Source organism: Mesoplodon mirus (genome assembly GCF_964341445.2).
Source record: "Mesoplodon mirus genome assembly, chromosome: 9".
Classification (NCBI taxonomy): Eukaryota; Metazoa; Chordata; class Mammalia; order Artiodactyla; family Ziphiidae; genus Mesoplodon; species Mesoplodon mirus.
This window is the reverse complement of record NC_138985.1, coordinates 94,071,882-94,085,095: the sequence shown is the minus strand read 5'-3', so window position 1 is coordinate 94,085,095 and position 13,214 is coordinate 94,071,882. Positions and strand designations below refer to the sequence as shown.

The 13,214-nt window shown below is 38.8% G+C and overlaps 1 protein-coding gene across 5 annotated transcripts in view; it reads left to right on the top strand.

Moving 5' to 3' along the window:
- The window catches only part of LOC309810579 (uncharacterized protein), a 200,182-nt gene that overhangs the window by 36,614 nt on the left and 150,354 nt on the right, over window positions 1–13,214 (top strand). The window lies entirely within an intron of this gene.

Genomic DNA, 13,214 nt, shown 5'->3' with positions numbered 1-13,214 from the left:
TTTAAAATTATTTATTTATTTATTTTAGGCTGTGTTGGGTCTTCGTTTCTGTGCGAGGGCTTTCTCTAGTTGTGGCGAGCGGGGGCCACTCTTCATCGCGGTGCACGGGCCTCTCACTGTCGCGGCCTCTGCTGTTGCGGAGCACAGGCTCCAGACGCGCAGGCTCAGTAGTTGTGGCTCACGGGCCCAGTCGCTCTGCAGCATGTGGGATCTTCCCAGACCAGGGCTAGAACCCATGTCCCCTGCATTGGCAGGCAGATCCTCAACCACTACGCCACCAGGGAAGCCCAATAATTAATTTTAAATGACGTGTTACAATGCATAACTGACGTAGTAAGATGCTTACAATTAGAGAGAGAATTATTCTGAAGGGGACAGCTAGGAATTCAGAATGATACCAGGGAGAGGGTTGCTGTCTATAACGTGAAGAATTGTTGTAAGTCTCTGAACAAAACTATTTTGTTTTCATGGTTTTTGAATATATATTAAAAACTATGCAAAATTTAAAAAAATAATAAAAGAATAAGGTGGTCTTTTATTTCTCTGCATTCCCTGTTAGTGCTAAATATAATATTCTAAAAAGGGAGATATTACCTTAATGACTGTAGCACATCCTACTGGCCGCTTTCCCTGCGACCTTTCACCACTCTCTTCTTTTCTAATAGAATCTCTGTTTGGGGATTTTCTCTGATTTGCAGACAGAGGCATTTGGCTAACTCCTCCCCCTTCAGTCTCTCACAGCTCCATGTACATCTCCTGTCATGGACTTGCTGTACTGTGCTGTGATGGATCATTGTTGGTACCACAATTGACCACAAACTCTGGGAGAGCAGGAACTTTCTCTTACTCACAGTTGTGTTCTTAGGAAGTAGCGTGGTGCATGGTGACTGATAAGTTTTTAATATCTATACTTGTTCATATTACCCTGAAAGTAGACACAGGGTTTCTGAGGCAGGGATTATTACTTACGTCAGTAACCTAAGACAAGAGGCTCTGAGTTTGTAACTCTGGAATGTCTCCATGACCCTGGTTTCATCATCTTTCTGAAATGTGAACACATACCTCAGGGGAGATCAATCTTTTACTATCTATTTAGTCATTTCTAAAGTTTTAAGGCTTGTCCTTTAACCCAGGTCTCAGTAAATTTTCGCAGAAATCTCTAACTGTGCAGAAGTACAAAAATACTCGCTTCATGACAGTGATAGAGTAGGTGCTCAGTAAACTATTTGTTAAGTGTTGAACAATTTAAAAGAATAAATTCAACCCAGTGATCTCAACTGGGGCAGGGATTGGGGGCTTTAGTGGTGGGATGTGGGGAAAGTGTAGCAGAATCACGTGGGGGAATTTTTTCTCAACAATATACTTCCTACCCCCAGATTCTGACCTGCTCTTGTTAACTGTCATATGCCTTAGGCATTTGGTTTTTTTGTGGCCAAAAAGGAGGTGAGAACCCGGACATAGCCTGCCCTGTGTTTGAATCCCTTCTGTGTAGCCTTTCCTATTAAAGTTAGTAATGGAACCATTTGTCTTCACACCTGATCCCAAGGCTGCTGTGTCAGTGTTTACATTTATTCCAAATGATTCTTCTATTTCGTGTTTTTTACGTGGATTTGGTGGGATTTCTTTCTTTTTTTTTTAAATGACTTATTCATTTTTAAATTAATTAATTTATTTATTTTTGGCTGTGTTGGGTCTTCATTTCTGTGCGAGGGCTTTCCCTAGTTGTGGTGAGCGGGAGCCACTCTTCATTGTAGTGTGCAGGCCTCTCACAGTCATGGCCTCTCTTGTTTCAGAGCACAGGCTCCAGACGCGCAGGCTCAGTAATTGTGGCTCACGGGCCTAGCCGCTCCACGGCATGTGGGACCTTCCCAGACCAGGGCCCGAACCTGCGTCCCACGCATTGGCAGGCAGACTCTCAACCACTGTGCCACCAGGGAAGCCCTTGGTGGGATTTCTTAAAGGGTGTTTCTTTTTTTTATTGATAGCTTGCCTTTCTTCAGAGAAAGTCTGAGGCAGCTCTACAGCAAAAATACATAAAATGAAAAAGCATATAACAGAAAATCAGAACTAAGAAAAAGGTGAGAAACATGCTGATTGATTTAAATTCAGATTTGGTTCTGGTTTTTCTTTTTTTGAGGCATAATTGACAGACATTATATTAATTTCAGATGTACAACATAATGATTTGATATTGGCATGTATTGGGAAGTGATCACAACAGTAAGTCGCGTTGGCATCTGTCACCATACAGATTTTTTTCTCTAGTGATGAGAACTTTTAAGATTTATACTTTCGTAGCAACTTTCAAATATGCACTATGATATTATTAACTGTGGTTGTCATGCTGTACGTTATCGATACATCTTCAGTGCTTATTAATTTTATAACTGGAAGTTTGTACCTTTTGGCCCCCTTTACCCATTTTGCCCACCTGCTGCCCCTCACCTCTGGCAGCCACCAATCTGTTCTCCGTATCTGTGAGCTTGGTGTTTGTTTTTTTAAATTGCACATACATGTGAGGTCATGCAGTATTTGTCTTTCTCTGTCTGACTTATTTCACTTGGCATAATGCCCTCGAGGTCCATCCATGTTGTCATAAAATTTCACTCTTTTTCATGGCTGAATAATATTACATTGTGTGTATATACTATTTATTTATTTTCTTTATCCATTTATTCGTCAGTGGACACTTAGGTTGTTTCCATATCTTGGCTGCTGTAAATAATGCTGCAGTGAACCCAGGAGTACATCTATCTTTCTGAGTTGGTATTTTCATTTTCTTCAGATGGTACCCAATGGTTCTGTTTTTTTATTGTCTCCTGCTGGAAAAGGGCAGATATCATCAATTATGTTCGTGGTTCTTAACATTTTAAGTTGCAGACCCCTTTGATGAAATCTGTGGCTTCTCTTCTGAGAAGAGTGAACACACACACAAACGCAATTTTGCTATAATTTCAGGCCCATCCTTCCCCATGGAACCTTTTGTTATCAAAGAAGACAAACTATACCCATTCCTTAAAAAGGAAGAAAGTGTTCTTCGTATTTATTAGGTTCTAAAAAATTTGTTTCTGTAATAACATATTTCACACATACAGAAAAATAAATAGAAAATGAAAAATCATATATCAGTTATAATATTTGCTTTAGTTTATTTAAGTAATAAAATATCACAGACAAAATAGAAGCTTCTTGTTTAGCATTTTTGACCCTATTCTCCTCTCTTCCTCCTTAGTAGAAACCACTATCTTGAATTTAGTGTTTAACATTTCCACACGTATTTTATACTCTTACTGCCTTTGTATACAACTGTATACATACATACATATAATATTTTATATGATTTCAAACATTTTTTCTTTATTGTGGTAAAAAACACATAACATGAGATCTTCTTTCTTAACAGATTTTTAAGTGTATGGTACATTATTGTTAACTCAGCGCAATGTTGTCCAGCAGAGCTCTAGAACTTCTTCATCTTGCATGACTGAAACTCTGTGCCCACTGAACAGCAACTCCCATCTCCCCCTCCCCTCCAGTCCCTGGCAACCACCGTTCTACTTTCCACTTCTATGAGTTTGACTGCTTTAGCTACCTTATTATATAAGTGGAACCATGCACTGTTTGTCCTTCTGTATCTGGCTTATTTCACTTAGCATAATGTCCTCACGGTTCATCCATGTCACGTATGACAAGACTTCCTTCTTTTTATGGCCGAATAATATTCCGTTGTATGCTTACACCCCACTTTCTTTATCCATTCACCTGTTGATGGACATTTAGGTTGTTTCCACCTCTTGGCTGTTGTGAATAATGTGGCAGTGAACATGGGAGTGCAGATATCTCTATGAGATCCCAATTTCAATTCTTTTGAATAAAGATCCACAGGTGGGATTGCTGGATCATATGGTAGTTCTATTTTTAATTTTTTTAAGGAGCAATGATTACTGTTTTCCACAGCAACTGTACTATTTTACATTCCCACCATGCACACAAGGATTCTAGTTTATACGCATACTTGTCAGCACTTGTTAATTTCTGTTTTTTAAAAATAATGGCCATCCTAATGGGTGCGAGCTGATATTTCATTGTGATTTTGATTTACATTTCCTTCATGATTAGTAGTGTTGAACATCTTTTCATATACCTGTTGTCCATTTGTATGTCTTCTTTAAGGAAAAGTCTATATAAATAGGGGGTTACTTGATTTATTTTTGCTATTGAGTTGTAGAAGATACTTATATAGTTGGGATTTTAATGCCTTATCAGATATATATATGCAAATATTTTCTCTTATTCTGTGGGTTGCCTTTTCAGTCTGTTGATTATTTCTTTGGCTGTGCAGAAACTAACATTGGTTTTTTTGGTAGCATTTATTTATCTTTGGTATTTGTAGCTGTCCTTGATTCTTTTAAATATATGTAGTATTTCGTTATAAGCCTATATCACCATATGTTTATCCATTCTCCTGTTAATTCATGTTTGAGTTGTTTCCAGTTTTTTGCTGTTACAAACAGTGCTAACAAATACTCTTTCATATGCCTCCTCATGGACCTGTGCCAGTTTTTTCTCTAGCGCACATATTCAGGAGTGGAATTGCTTGGTCATAGATATGAGCTTCTTTACATTCATTCATTCATTCATTCATCCATTTATTTATTTATTTATTTATGATGTTGGGGTAGGAGTTTATTAATTAATTAATTTTTGGCTGTGTTGGGTCTTCGTTTCTGTGCGAGGGCTTTCTCTAGTTGCAGCAAGTGGGGGCCACCCTTCATCGCGGTGCGTGGGCCTCTCACTATCGCGGCCTCTCTTGTTGCGGAGCACAGGCTCCAGACGCACAGGCTCAGTAGTTGTAGCTCACGGGCGTTGTTGCTCCGCGGCATGTGGGATCTTCCCAGACCAGGGCTTGAATCTATGTCCCCTGCATTGGCAGGCAGATTCTCAACCACTGTGCCACCAGGGAAGCCCTGTATCTTATTTTTTAAAGCCCTCATTATAGCAAGGATTTTTTTTCTAAAATTTTTCAAAAATTTTTTCACATTTATGTCTTTAATTAGCCTGATAATGTTTCTCAATGGTGTGAAACAGGGATTTAATTGTACTTCCTTACAGATGACCTATGTCTTAGTACCACTGTCCAATAGTTCATCCTTTCCCCACTGATTTACAGTACTACCTCTATTACATATCAAATTTCCAAACATATATGTCTTTTTCTGGGTGTTCTGTTGCTTTCATTTGTCTGTACTGTGTTACCGTGGTTTAATATGTCTTAACATTTTGGAGGGCATGTTACCTGTGTTGTTCTTCAAGTTTGTCAAGGCTGTTCTTGGCTCTCTTTTTCTTAAGAAGGACCCTGTAGAGAGTGTTATTAGAATCAGATTGCAATCCCACTCCATTTAAGAATATTTATCAGGTCTTCCATCCACAAACATGGTTTGTTTTTTCATTTACTCAACTTTGTAATTTTCTCTGTAAAGTGCTTGAAACTTTCTTGTTAGTTTTATTACTAGAAATTTACTATTAGCTTATAGCTTTTAATTACCTTCTTTCTCTCTTCTTTTCTTTTTCCTTTTTTCTCTTTCTTTTTTCTTTCTCTCTTTTTCATTGAAGCATAGTTGACATAACATTATATTTGTTTCAGGTGTACAATATAATGATTTTCATTTTTTATGTATTGGAAAATGACCACCACAATAAGTTCAGTTGACATCTATCTCCATACATAATTACACAGTTCTTTTTCGTGATGACAACTTTCAAGATCCATTCTCTTACTTTCAAATATGCAACACAGTATTATTAACAGTAGTCACCATGCTGTACATCCCCATGACATTCATTTTATACCTGGAAATTTGTACTTTTTGATTACCTTCACCCGTTTTGCACCCTGCTCCCCCCCCCCCCCAGGCCCCTGTACCACATGCAGCCACCAGGTCTGTTTGCTCTATCCATGAACTTAGGGGTTTTTTAAAGTTGCTATTTATTTATTTATTTATTTATTTAATACATATGTTTTATTTATTTATTTATGGCTGAGTTGGGTCTTCGTTGCTGCACGCAGGCTTTCTCTAGTTGCTCTGAGCTCCTCTTCGTTGTGGTGCACGGGCTTCTCATTGCGGTGGCTTCTCTTGTTGCAGAGCATGGGTTCTAGGCGTGCAGGCTTCAGTAGCTGTGGCGTGTGAGCTCAGTAGTTGTGGCTCACGGGCTTTAGAGCGCAGGGTCAGTAGCTGTGGTGCACGGGCTTAGTTGCTCCACGGCATGTCGGATCTTCCCAGACCAGGGCTTGTTGAACCCGTGTCCCCTGTATTGGCAGGCAGATTCTTAACCACTGTGCCACCAGGGAAGTCCTGCCATTTTAAATGGTAGCTTTTCCTAATTAAATTACAAAGTGGTGTTTTTTGACTTCTAGGAATTACATTCATTTCTGTATATTGACCTTATATCCAGCGACATTGATGAACTTGTTTTTATATTACTTTTAATAGCTTGCCTTCATAATTCTCTTTATAAATAATGATCACTTGGAGAAATTTTGTCACTTAATTTAAAATTTTATATCTCATTTTTATTTTATTACATTGACGACCTCTATACTGTTGAATAGAAGCGATAGTTGTAGTCTTCTTGGTCTAATTTCCTGGCTTTTAAAGGAAATACTTTATTTAATCATTAAGTATGGTTTTGTTATAGGTTTTTGATGAAACTAAGGAAGTTCTTTCTATTCTTGATATGCTAGGATTATTATTTTTTTAATCAGGAAGGTGGGTAAAGAATTAACCAAACCATTCTCATTCTCTAAGGACAAACCTGACCTTGGATGAACTTTCTACTTAATTTCTCTGAATCCCGATAAAGGGGAAAGTCAGCCATGTTACTAGGCAACACTGCTTATGGTAAAAATGATCTTTATTTGGTAAATATATTTGGACTGGGAGGAACTATGCATGAACTGTAAATTCTTGGTTAGAAGCAGTAGCTTTGAGCTTCCCTGGGGCACTTTTCAGAGATGGGTATGAACTTCATGGGGACCCTGGAAGCTGTGGCTGGGATCGTTATTTGAGGTATTGGTTTCTATTTGGGACATAAGGCTTCTAAGCCAGTGTGACTCTGCACTTACCCTGTGATTCTCATTTCCTTGCACCTGAGCTGTCATCTGAATGCCCAAGAGAATAGCTCCTGGTTGGCCATGTGGACTCTTAGGTGGACTCTTCCCGTGAAGAGGAATACCTGAAACTGCCTTGCTGGCATGCTGTGTTTTCTTCTTATGCTTTCTGAGTAGATGGCTGCTACTTGTGGCCTTTGGTAAGTGGGTAGCTCAGAATGTGTAGAGAGAAGTCCCACATGGGCAGTGCACAGTGCATCCAAGCAAAATACAGAAGTGTTTACTGGGGCTGATCTGAGTTTATTACTCTCACTTATAACCTTCAGTTTCTAGTTTTCACCCATTGGAAAACTCATATTCACATTGACTACAAATTAATATTATAAATTTGAACTTATAATAATAAATATATAGAATATACCATTTTAATTTTTTATGTATTAGGTTTGGTTTTTGTTTGCCAACTCAGAAATGGTTCTGCTACTAAAAAAAGTTTGATAACTAATGTTTTAGACCTGTATGATCCAATGGGTAGGTGTTTGCCCTTCTAATATAGCTTTTAAAATTAAATAAATTGCTAGGGAGATTCAACCAAGAACCTATTTGAGTATTCAAACTGGTTAACTGGGCTTAAACAGAGACTAGAGGACTGTTTTGTTTCTTTGTGGAGTCTTCTGTATCTTTTAGATAACAGAGAATTTAATTCTGGGCGTTTGTGGCTTCTCAGTGTACTTTTCTCTTTTTTAAAAAATGTATTCTGGAACTTATAAGCAGGTCAACATTAGATATGTCTTTCCTGTTTTAAACATTTTGCAACTTTCCTTGCTTCTGCAAACACTTAAAGCAACTTACAAATTTCAGGCCAAAAGTAAAGTAACTTGATATAAAAATAAAACCAATCTCACCTGAAAGAAGTTGAAGGATTAAGTATTCCCATCCGTCAATGTTGAGAGATTTGGACAATATATTTGATTTCACATTTTCTAGTTGCTCAAGTAAGAAAAAGAAACACAGAATTCTATCGTTTTCATGTACTGACAACCGGAAGCATACAAACATCTGCAGAAACCAAACATTTCCTGGAACTAACTCGAGCAGAAATTTATCACGTGAATCATTGTTTAAAGAACCTTGTGAAAAATATCTTCAACCACAGTTATGTGAAAGACCCAGGGGTGCAGCTCACGTGGACTGTGCTCTCCAGAGTCTGAGGAGGCTGCAGGAACCAGGGCTGGGAGGTGCGTGCGCCACAGGGCTGGGGGCGGTGGCTTTGGGAGCGCGGAATCCAGCACCTCTGCTGTGGGGAAACGCCATTAAGGAAGGGGCTTCAGAAATCTCGATCGTCAATAGCACCCTTCTGTTGTTTGTTTCTCTAAATATTTGGTGTCGTCAGCGTGGTTTTTGTATCAGTGCTGATTTTATTCTGTTCGTCCTCAAGTTCTCAGACAAATGCTTTCAGTGGAGATGTTTTATTCTGTAGATTAATGTGACGTTTTTAAGCTTTGAAGGACGCAAGCAACATTTCTTATGGAATTTCAAGAGCTGGGCTTGTATTTTTGACCATTCAGAAGTCTAGTTCACTTCAGAGTGAAGGTCAACAAGGGAATCTTTTTTTTTTTTTCTTTTTTCCTCAAGGAGCATCTGCTCATTAATATAAGTTTTCATAACAGAGTAATTTGTGACTTCGCAACTTATGTGACATGGAAGAAACAGCTTTTGCCTGAAATATGTAAGGGCCAGATATAACAAACTATTCATCTTTTCTATGAAAAACTTCAGTATCGTCATCATAGTGCAATTTCTTTAAAGAATGCTTGTATCCCTTGGATCTGCTAGGGTGAATTAACTGAAAAAAATTTTAAAACACTTAAGCCTGTCCTGTAGGTTATAAGGTGACCTTTACATGTTTACCAGATACAATAGTTTTAATATAGATGTTGATTATTAGCTGCTCATTTTGGTAAAAACTGACCAATGCTTCTTAAGTGTGAGTCACAAGTGTCTGGGACATAAGAAGATGTGGTACTGGGCTTTAGGAAGGCGTCTTGGGGGGGTTTGAAGTCTGGTGATATATACCTATCATACAAGGCTATTATAAGGATTACATATGATAATGTGGATAAAATGCCTGGTACATAGTAAGTACTTAATAAATGTTAGTTCATCATCCTCTCATGTTATTGATGATGGCCATACGTTAAAGTTCTTCCAGAATTTTTATGCTGGATCATAATAAATATATATTTTTAGGCATGTTGGGATCTATCCTGATTTTAGCAGTGTTGTTTTATATTGATACGTAAGAAAAGCACTAATAACATGTGTTGAAAATGTATAGTCTCTCATTAAATTATAGAGTGATGATAATTTAAAAAATAATGCAAATGGTTTTGAATTTCTTGGTGGAATGAGACAAGGTTTAACAGTGTTCGAGAGTAGAATAATTGTTTCAGAATTCAACTTGCTCTAGTTTTATCTGTGAAATATAATTTATCACATAAAGATACTGCATTGATAAAATATTCTTACATAGAGTCCAGTAAGAACCAAGAGGAGGTTGGAGTCTGGGGATTGGAAATGGAAGTGTGTGCAGGCTGATACAGCCTGTAGGAGTCATAGAACTCTCGGAAGACAGGCTTACTCATGAAAAGGACCTTGGAAACATTTGGCTATTGGCTGAGCAATGCCTTTGAGAGAGTTAAAGCATTAATAGATATACCCCAGAAGTTGAAAGAAGAACTCTGTAAAAAGAAAGCAGCCAGAGCTGGGCTCTCAGTCACTGTTCTTCCTGCCATCCAGTCTAAGCCCCTGCATGGCTGTGAGGTCCCCCTACAGACGGTGCAGCAAATAACGTAACAGTGAGAGCTCCAGAGCAACGGTCAAGACAGTGCTCACACAATGCAGAGCATTAATAAGTAAGCATATACCTCCCCGGAGGAGGGAGCGGCTGGGTAGTTGCAGTGTAAGTTGAGACCCAGGTGTCATATTTTAAGATGTTCTGCTTTAAGTTTTAAAGTTATTAACATTCATATAATATAGGAAACTAAAATTTCAGTGGGAAATACAACATATCAATGATGAAATTATATTAAGACTTTGTGTGCAAGTTACTGTGCAAAATTTAATTGTAACTGCATGGTCCATGCTCTCCAAAAGCTTGCTGTTAAGAGCAGTAGAGTCTGGAGATTTAGTTAAATTGCTTATCCATGATATTGTTTTCACCCATTTTTTATTCAGTAAGTATATATTGGAGACCTGTTAGGTGCCAGGCATTTTCATGCCACCGGAGGGATACAGTATTGAACAAAACAAACAATTTTCCCCTTAAGAAGCTTAAATTCTACAGGCGGAAGAGAAAAAAAGAAAAATGATTTTTATTCTGATGAGAAGGGAAACAGTTGGTGGGTTTCGGGGAGTGGCATGATCTGATTTTTTTTTTATTATTATTCTATATGACTCTGGCCTTTTGTTTTGAGAATAGTATGCAGTGAGGCAAGGAAAGAATCCACTGGGGGACTATTGCAATAATCTAGATAGGGATGGTGGAGGCTTAGATGGCAGTAGTGGTGGTGGAAGTAGGGAGAAGTAGGCAGAATTTAGATATATTTTTAAGGTAGAGCCAGTGGGATTCGCTGATGGATTGGTTGCAGGGTGTTAGGGAAAGAGAAAAGTCAGGGATGACTTGGAGGGTTGAATTGTCATTTACTAACATGGGGGATCCTGTAGGAGCATCAGCCTTAGGGGGGAACATCAGGAATTTGTCATGAGGTAATGTTAAGTGTGAGATGTCTGTTAGACATCTGGGAGTGATGTCAAGCAGGCGGCTGAAAATATGAGCCTTGAGTTCAGGGAAGAGGTTTAGGCTCTTGTAGGTGGTGTTTAAAGTGATGAGACCCATTGGGACGACCAAGGGGAGGGTGTATAGATAGAAAAGAAGACAGAGAACTGAGAGCCCTGGGTCACTCTAACATCAAGACGCTGAGATAATGAGAAGTCTCAGAAGGAGTGGCCAGTGAAGGAGGAGGAGAGGCAGTAGTGTGGTGTCCTGTCCTGGAAACCAAGCAAGAAAGTGTTTAAAAAAAGAGAGGATCCTCTCTCTGGGGATAGCAAATGGTACCTGCCTCAAAGGTGGCTGTGATGAACTGTTTAAATGGATGAGAGAATTCATTAAAGTGCCTGCCTCAGTACCTGGCTACTGGGTGGTTCAAGGTGGAAGTCACTGGTGACTTAACAAGAGCAGTTTCAGGGAAGCGGTGGGGATAAAAGCCTAGTTGGAATGGGTTCAAATAAGAATGGGAGGAAAGAATTGGAGACAGCAGATATAGTCAGCTCTTCTGAGTATTCCTATGAAATTGCATTAGAGAAATGGGGAATTTATTCATGGGAATGTGGGGTCAGGAGAAAGGTGTGTGTGTGTGTGTCTGTCCGTCTCTTTCTTTTAGGTTGGGAGAAAGTACAGACTGTTAAATGCTGATGAGAATAATCCTGTATAGGGGGAGAGCTTGATGATGTAGTTAGATTTAAGATAATGAGTTTTTTTGATCATAAGTAACAGGTTGGTGGAAATAACTAGATTGTCCTTTGTCTCTTCTCTTCTCAGTCTTTCATTCATTCATTTATCAAATATTTACTGAAGGTTCACAAGGTGCCAAGGATCAAGCCAGGGGCTGGGTAAAAAACAGTGATTAAGGGGTGAATCAAACAAACAATCTATACACTCTCTGGTGGAGTTTTTACTGTCTGGTGGAGATAGGCTTCCTAAAAACACACAAATAAATAAATACAGATTTCAATGAATGCTTCGTAGGAAAAGTATGGAATACTTTTGAGAGAGAGAGAATGCCTTGGTGTACTTTAAATTGGGTGGCATTAGAAGGCCTCTCAGATAGGAAAGATGGTCCTAGAAGAAAAGATGGACTGAAAAGAAAAGCATTCCAAGCAGAGGGAACAGAGCATGCAGAGACCTGGAGCAGGGGAGAACTTGGTGCTTTGGAGGATTTGAGAGGTCATCAGTATGGCCTGAGAGGTAGGAAGGGACCAGGTTGTGCAGGACTTTGGAGGCCTTCTAAGATTTGGGATTATATCCTAATAGCAATGGGAAGCTGTTGAAAAGTTTTTAGGTGGGAAGTGACATGATAAGTTTGCATTGGTGGAAAAAACTACCTGTGCTGCACTGTCATGGTGAATGGATTGGAGGCGGCAAGGGTGGGAAAAAAGAACTGCACTTTAGGCAAAAGGAGAGTTATCTGTAAAACAGTGAGACTGAGATATTTACAGTTTTCTTATAAAAAAATAGAATTGAGAATATCCTCTACTTAGCAGAATTTGCTTTGAGCTTACCAGGTTTCTCAGCACCTGCGAAGAGAGCATTTTCTTGTTAAAAATAATATCAACACAGAAGAGGCAGATGAAGATGTCAGTGATTTGAGATTGCTTAACATAAAATGAAACTTTAAAAAAGATTGCAGTAACTTGGTGAAAATTTTCAAATAATAAACTTTTTTTTCCAGAAAAAATACCAGTGACACAATATTAGAGACAGACTCTTTAAGAAAATGGATTAAAGTACTGAATATACACCAAGAATACTTAATCTACTTATGATATTTTAAGTGTTCATATAATATAAAGAAACCTTACATTTTTTCCTTTAATGTAGCGGATGTACATTATTTTTATTTCTTTTTTAGGAAAAAAACCTGTATAATAAAAACAGTTTATTGTTTAATAAATAAATATTTCAAAAGTTCTCCTTGGGCTTCCCTGGTGGCGCAGTGGTTGAGAGTCCACCTGCTGATGCAGGGGGCACGGGTTCGTGCCCTGGTCCGGGAAGATCCCACATGCCGCAGAGCGGGCTGGGCCCGTGAGCCATGGCCACTGAGCCTGCACGTCCAGAGCCTGTGCTCCGCAACGGGAGAGGCCACAACAGTGAGAGGCCCGTGTACCGCAAAAAAAAAAAAAAAAAAAGTTACCCTTTTCACTTTCAAAAGTATCTTAGTTTTTTGATAAATTATGTGATTAGAGATAGAGGATCTCTCCAGTTGAAGGGTCAGACTGGTAAAAAAGCCATCAAGTTATAGTACAGGATGCATATTTTATTGCGCTA